The 6,903-nt window shown below is 44.2% G+C and overlaps 3 non-coding genes across 3 annotated transcripts; 1 reads left to right on the top strand and 2 right to left on the bottom strand.

Moving 5' to 3' along the window:
- Positions 1–5,689: 5,689 nt before the first annotated feature.
- On the bottom strand, positions 5,690–5,761 carry TRNAW-CCA (transfer RNA tryptophan (anticodon CCA)). The gene has a single exon. It is a non-coding gene; the product is annotated as a tRNA-Trp (tRNA).
- Positions 5,762–6,219: 458 nt separating this feature from the next.
- TRNAD-GUC (transfer RNA aspartic acid (anticodon GUC)) lies at positions 6,220–6,291 on the top strand. Its single transcript has one exon. It is a non-coding gene; the product is annotated as a tRNA-Asp (tRNA).
- Positions 6,292–6,403: 112 nt separating this feature from the next.
- Positions 6,404–6,475, bottom strand: TRNAD-GUC (transfer RNA aspartic acid (anticodon GUC)). Its single transcript has one exon. It is a non-coding gene; the product is annotated as a tRNA-Asp (tRNA).
- Positions 6,476–6,903: the final 428 nt, after the last annotated feature.

The raw sequence follows: 6,903 nt of genomic DNA, 5'->3' as shown, positions 1-6,903 counted from the left end.
GAGCCGGATCAAGGACCCACCCACAGGAAGCCTGATGCTTCCCACTGAAAAATTGGTGTGGTGCAACAAAGAAGAATTGCTGTGGTGAAACAGAGTAATTAAGACGAGGGAGAAGCTTAGCTTGGGGCATTTACCTTGTTGTGCAAGTAGCTCTAGGAGGTGGCAGTCATCTGAAGTTCATTATAATTTATATCTGAAAGTGCTTGGTTCTTGGTGTACATACTTTACCTGTTCAGTTTGTTTGACAGCGAGGCTGAACAGTGGGTAGAAACGTCTTCCTCCATTAATACCACACATGTACACGGTAAAAAGTAATGTATCAATGTGGATTGACTACTATCACTTACTTTTAAGATTGAATAGAACAAATTAGATGGTTCTATCTATTTTTTCAGCATATTTTACCCAAAATTGTACATGGGTATTATATGCCAGGTGTTTTGGAAATGCTTAAAGGAAATTTAATTCCTCTCCAAAATTGATAGTACTGATTTAAAGCATAGATAGTGTTTTTTCACCTTGAAAAGCTTTTAAGTGGCTTGGAAAATAGTCTTTCCCCTACCTTTAGGAATTCACTTCTTATTCAGATATGGAACCAGTTGCACAGCATCCTTTAGAGAGATTCTTCAGGTATCATACTAATGTAAAAAATAACAACTTCAACTCGTATCAAGTCTAAAATGTTTTAAAGCGGCTTAAGGGGGAACTGGGTCTGGGAAATTTTAGCCAAAGCTACCAGTGAAAATACAATCTAAAAAGTTAGTGCAGTCACCATCTAACATCCCCATGGACAATAATGGTACTATAGGCCTGATGCTTGTTACCTGACTGCTTCTTGGAAGAGTGCAGGCACTGTTTGCAACTCATTGTACTGTTCAGATTCTGCAATACAGTTGGTGCTGGCTTTTCTTGTGAGTGACAGTTTAGGAGTGGAAGGAAATACAACTGCTCAGCTTGAAGTCTAAGTACACTGATGGTAGGTCTGGTTTTAATGCATTAAGTGTAGCATAAAAAAACCCTACAGGATTATGGTATGAAGTAGTAAATCCCTACAGTTGCACCCACAGTTCAGCTTTGGTCATAACAAATGGATGGGTTGACTGGCCTTATCTTGGATCTGTGGGGGTTTTTTTATTTTTGCTGTCAGACGAAACTGGCATAGAAGCATAAAGATAGCAGAAACATATCATATGTTTTGGCTATTTGTTCAAGCTCCAGTACAGTTGTTGTGGAGCCACTGAGGTTGTGGCTCTGATTAACATTGCTTAAACTTCATATTTACAGTACATTTAAGTTTTGAAAGTTATTTCCCCAACTATAAAAAAATTATATTTATTGTGAATTACTTTTTCTGTTACCATGTTACCCTGATGTAACTCCCTTGCACTTACACAGAACTCTTTTATTGGCTGCCTTTAGTTGCTTCCAAAGCAGCCAAAGCTAGAGAGGCACAATATAATACTTCAATGTCACTCTTCTTCCAAGCAGTAGGCTTCTCTGGGAAGCCAACTGCCTAAACAGTCCTTGGCACAAAACTGTCCTTTATTGGTTCTACACTTTTTACTGTTGCACTTTGGGATCAACAGGTGTCTTGCAGGCAAGGTAAAGACAGGGACAGGACTATAAGAAAGCACCTAACTGTGCAGATACATGATGATTGACACTGGAACCTGCAGCTGTCACAACAATTAGACCCTAATACAGCAGAGGATCTGCACCTTTATAGTTTGTTTTGTTTGAAGGAAAGGAAGTCACATTTCATAGCCTGAGACAGCAGTCAAAGGGATGAAGGGAATGAGTTCATTGTGAATGAGCTCAGAAGATCTTTCTAATGTTGTTACAGTGGGGGAAAAAACCCACAAATATGAGGTCTCTGGTCCATATGCCTATTCAATAATTTGCTTTTTAAAGGCTGGAGCATGGAACTGTTGTTTTACCATGCCTCCTGTGACTCTTTCCAGTACTTGAATGTTTATCCCTAACTGCAAGTTCTGGTTTTCAAAGACCAGAATACCTGCCTCTACCTGAGAAACAGGTAGTTACAATTTACCTCTTGTCAGTATAAATGCTGACAAAAGCAAAGTTTAGGGAAAAAAGTGCAAATGTTGTGAGACTGTGGCCATTTCCGGTGGTTAAAAAACTGCTCTAAGCTTGCCTAAAAATGTGAAATATGCTGAAAGGAGAAGCCAAAAATCCTTCCTTTGTAGGACCCTCCCAAATGTCTGGAATTTCTTAGCTTTCCTGAGCGTGAGAAAGAGATTTTTCAATCATACATTCATCTTTGACATGAAAACACTGAGTGCCTTTTAGACTGTCTCAGATTTCTAGCTTGAGTTTCCCTAAGTTCATGATTTGTAACCTCTAATGCCACCTATAAGGATGAAATAATTAGTTTATGACACAGGATGCTGAAAAAATTATTTTTCTATATATGTTCATTCAAAAAAGTATCCGAAATTCAGGGGAGGGTCTGGAAAAAAATCTATAATATAGATGTATAATTTTCAGTCATATGTAACATTTGCCTCATAATAGATAGCATTGTGAAGACTATAAATTCATAGTGAAGGCATTTAAGCAAGTGTTACAGACATGCTCTTGTCTTAGACTGAGCTGATAAGGAAGTGTAAAAAAGCTGTATGAAGTATTAATTCAGTCTTGGTGCACAGCAGGTTTCACTATGAAAATGATATTCCCTTTGAGAAACGCAATGGAAACTGGAAAGCTTTTCTAGAAATAAAATGAGCAGTTGCCTAATCATTAGAGCACAGTGTAACTATACTTTCTAGAATCAGTAATTTCTTTCCCACATTCTTGATTAATTTAGAAAAATTAGGTATCTTTTTAATAACTCTAGTTTTCTCATTAGAAATGTCTGGTTTTGAAGTAGAAATGGAAAAGTAAGAAGAAAGAAATCATGCCTTAGGATAATGGAGCATATTGCTTCTAGAGCAGTTCTGGAGCTGGCAGCCACTGGGAATGCTGCTCTTCCCGTGTCACCTGACACAGTGAACAAAGGGAAGGTGAATAAAGGAATGCCCAGCACTGTATGGCTGTCCCCAGGCAAGGAAATAAATTTGTACAACTGCTTTAAAACTTGTTACTGCTGATCTTGCGATAGTTGATGGCCTATACCAACAAAGATTGAAAACAGAAGTACCAGCGCTGCTTAAGTACGCTGACAGAAGCGAAATGGACAGTTTTCAGGGTAGTTTCCTACACTGAATCATTTCCAAACAGAATTATTTGGATATTTATTTCTGTCAAACACAGACAGAGGCTGTATTTACCATATATAAGCTATTACTTCAGCTCCACTATTTTTTGAAGCTTAAGTGGATTTAAGATTTTGTCTATATTTAGCTAGTAACATTCTCATAAGAAAAAAACATCTCTGTTAAGAGATCAGCCAGGTTACAAAATGCAGTATTTAAAAATTAGGAAAAGACAAAAACACAGAAGCACGTGTGCTGTTGAAATGCTGGTGAGAGATAAATACCCACCAGCATACCTGGATGCCTTGGAATTAATGGGAGTCAACCTGACAAAACACCTATAAGATCGAAGAGAACTATTATGCCCACTTCACCAATAGGAAATTGTGTGGGAGAGTTTGTACACAGCTAAGGCACATTTAATTCTTTCATTTAGTTTTGAAACATCACTAGATGATTTTGATTTAGCGACAGTGACCTCTCTCCCCAAAGAGCAGCTGACAAAAACTTTAACTGAACCACTAGTATTTCTGGTTGTTGCTGAAGGGGATGATCCTGCTCTCTATCCTGTCCCAGGCCATGTGCTCCTGGTGCTTTTCCTGTTTTGGATCTAGTAGTTGTGCCAGCAGATTCGCATGCTGAGCCAGCAGCTGCTGCAGTGCCATTGCAAGATGTGATCCAAGTGGAAGGGAAAATGCACAGGCAGGGATGGACAGGGCAGATCGAGACAGACTGTTTTGTGACAACCTGCACACGTCAAGTATACTAGTGTGAAACCACACCCTGAAAACTTCGACTCCTATAGGCAGATATTAACCTTACTGCAAGCCAGAGATATTGTCTGGCAACAATCTGGAATGTTTAGAGCAGGGCACCTGCTTTGGCAGAGGTACAGGAATGCAAACAGTTTGCTACTGCTTCTTACATCCAACCCTCTGGTGGGTGGTGAGGCTGAGAGATAAGATACTCTGTGGGACCAGGGAGACGTCTAACAGATTATGCATCTCATACAAAATCCATCTAACAGATTGTGCATTTAAAAAAAAAAAGGACTAACCACATTAAATGGAAGTCCTGTTAGCATAGCATATGAGGCAATGCTCCTTGTCCATTGAAACCTGGTAAAATCTGAGTCAACTGAAATACTGTCACCACTTCTGGGCACTTAAAAATGCAGCTTGTTTGGAAAGGCTCCAGAGGCAAGCGACAAAATAACCAGAGGCCCAGCAAACACAGTCTGTTATGCTAGAACAGCTATAAAGAGGCATAACAAATTTCAAATATGTAAGAAGTACCTATAAAAAGGAAGGGAATACACTGTTCTCAAGCACAATGACATGAAGGCTGGATTTAAGTTGTGGCAAAAGAGACATCAGGGTTAAACTACATGTAGTCATTTTGTAATAGTAAGAGTAGCAATGTACTGGAACAGATCACTTAAGGAAGATGTAGAATTTCTGTATTTTAAAAGTTTTAAGGGTATGTAGAACAAACATTAGTCTGTAAAAGCCAAAGTGTTTGGCTTATTAAGCCCCACATAATTTGTTACTCTGCTGAATCTGATTTCTAAGACTTCTGTATTCATTTTCTTCTATGGTTTACAACACTAAAAATCAGTTCTTACAAAGTGAGAATTGCATCTCTGGCATTCTCTCTCAATTTAGGCCCTTGACAAACTATTGTTTCCCTCCCAATTAAATTTTATCAAGTGTCAAACTTTTCAGTCCATCTGAATCACTAAAGTATTGCTTCTAGGACTTGCTATCTCATGTCTAGATCAAAGCTAAGTACTCTCTGTGCCCTTCTGCCGTGGGTACCTGTCCACCTCAGCATGTGGAAATGGCTACTCTGAGAAAACTCTTCTGTTCCGCAGTCTAACCCCATCACTCTCGGAGGTTCCCTCCACCAGCACCCTGGTTCCCTCTCCCTCCCTGTCAGTGTTTCAGTCCTCTGCAGGGTTCTTAAGAGAAGCAAGAATCTGTCTGCACTCTTGGCTCAGTTAGACCACTTGCTGCCTCTGCCTTTACTTTTACTCCTTGTTATTTCTGTACTGAAAACATGGTACCTCTGCCATTTTTGGGGCCTCTGTCCCCTTCAAAATTTACTCTTTCTATACAGCTTTCTGAATTTTTCTCATAATTTCCCCACAGTCGGTTGTCTTAATAAAGTAAATCTTTGACACATTCTTGCCTTTTGTGTTTAGGTGTGTAATCAGACAGTCCTATATACACAAAGACCATAAACAAAAGACATACCAATTTTATCCAACGGGATCTTTATGATTACATTGCTACAGCAGCAATCCTATGCCTTGACCCCCATTGAGCCCTCTCTTCGCGCTGCCCTCAGCCTCAAACAAAAGAGGAGACCGTAAGCTGTGGGGGGAAACAAAAAAAATCAAAATAACAATAACGTCCCTCGGTTTCCTGTGCGAGGAAGGCGGTAAAAGCTAACAGAAGGAGGAAAAAGTTATATGACCCCGACGTGATTCGAACACGCAGCCTTCTGATCTGGAGTCAGACGCGCTACCGTTGCGCCACGAGGTCCTGCTGAGCACCTTACTCCCGAGCGTTACAACTCACCCGGCACTGGCCGCCGGCCGTGCTGCCCCTGTGCCTGGAGGGGCAGGGCGGGGGCCGGGTTGGACCGGCGCGGCCGACGACGCTGCCCGGCCGCTGCGGCACCCGCACCCCTGCGCCGGCCCCTCCGCTCCGACATTGTTCCGTCACCGCCTTCCCGCGCAAGCACGTCAGCTCTCCCCGCCCACACCCCCGCTAGTGGTCTGCAGCAGCAAGGGCCTCTCATCCCCGCTCCCTGGTGGTGCCGAGCTCGCCTCCCGCCCCGTTGCCGCCGTACGCAGGCTCGTGGGTTCATGCTCCCGCTACCGGAGGTCGCCCCTGCTGTCCCTACGCCAACAGCACTGCATTTACGAGCGGCTAACGGGGACACGGTTGTGCGGATTTGCTAATAAAGGGAGTAACGCGAAAAGGGTTACTGTGGCAGTTCCTCGTTAGTATAGTGGTGAGTATCCCCGCCTGTCACGCGGGAGACCGGGGTTCGATTCCCCGACGGGGAGGCCAGGAGTACATTTTCCTCCGGCAGGCGGCGCCTTTTGCCATCGTTGTCACCGGGTCGCGCGGGGCGGGGCAATAGAAAAGGAGTAACAATAAAAACATACCCGTGGAGCTCTCCCCGTCGGGGAATCGAACCCCGGTCTCCCGCGTGACAGGCGGGGATACTCACCACTATACTAACGAGGAGTGGCGGGCACTGCGCTCCCCGCGGGTCCCCCCCGCTCCGCCCAGGCCGGGGGGCGGGTGCGGGTGGGCGCGGCCGGAGCTGGCGAGCCGGGCACAACAGCGGGGGGACGGGCTCGGCCCCCACCGGGGACACGGACGGGCTCGGCCTCCGCTCCCGCCCCGCCGCACGCGGGCCTGCGGGCACGGACCCCTGGAAACCGCCCGCCTGGAGGCGGGGGGAGCGGAGCAGCACCGGCAGCTCGGATGTCTTTGCGTGTGTAGTTCTGCATCTCCTTCACGCAGAGTTTCTTTTTACGGGAACCTGAGAAGGGCTGGAGTCAGCAGTCCCTGAGGTGAAGGAACCCGAGCACCTGCTCCTTACCTACCTAAAAAAGGAACGAGGGAAATGGAAACCAGCTACTGTGAGATTTGAGAGTAAAAGGCAGGAG

This window comes from Aphelocoma coerulescens, chromosome 1A (genome assembly GCF_041296385.1).
Source record: "Aphelocoma coerulescens isolate FSJ_1873_10779 chromosome 1A, UR_Acoe_1.0, whole genome shotgun sequence".
Lineage (NCBI taxonomy): Eukaryota > Metazoa > Chordata > Aves > Passeriformes > Corvidae > Aphelocoma > Aphelocoma coerulescens.
The sequence above is the reverse complement of the archived record's forward strand: the minus strand, read 5'-3'. Positions and strand labels throughout refer to the sequence as shown.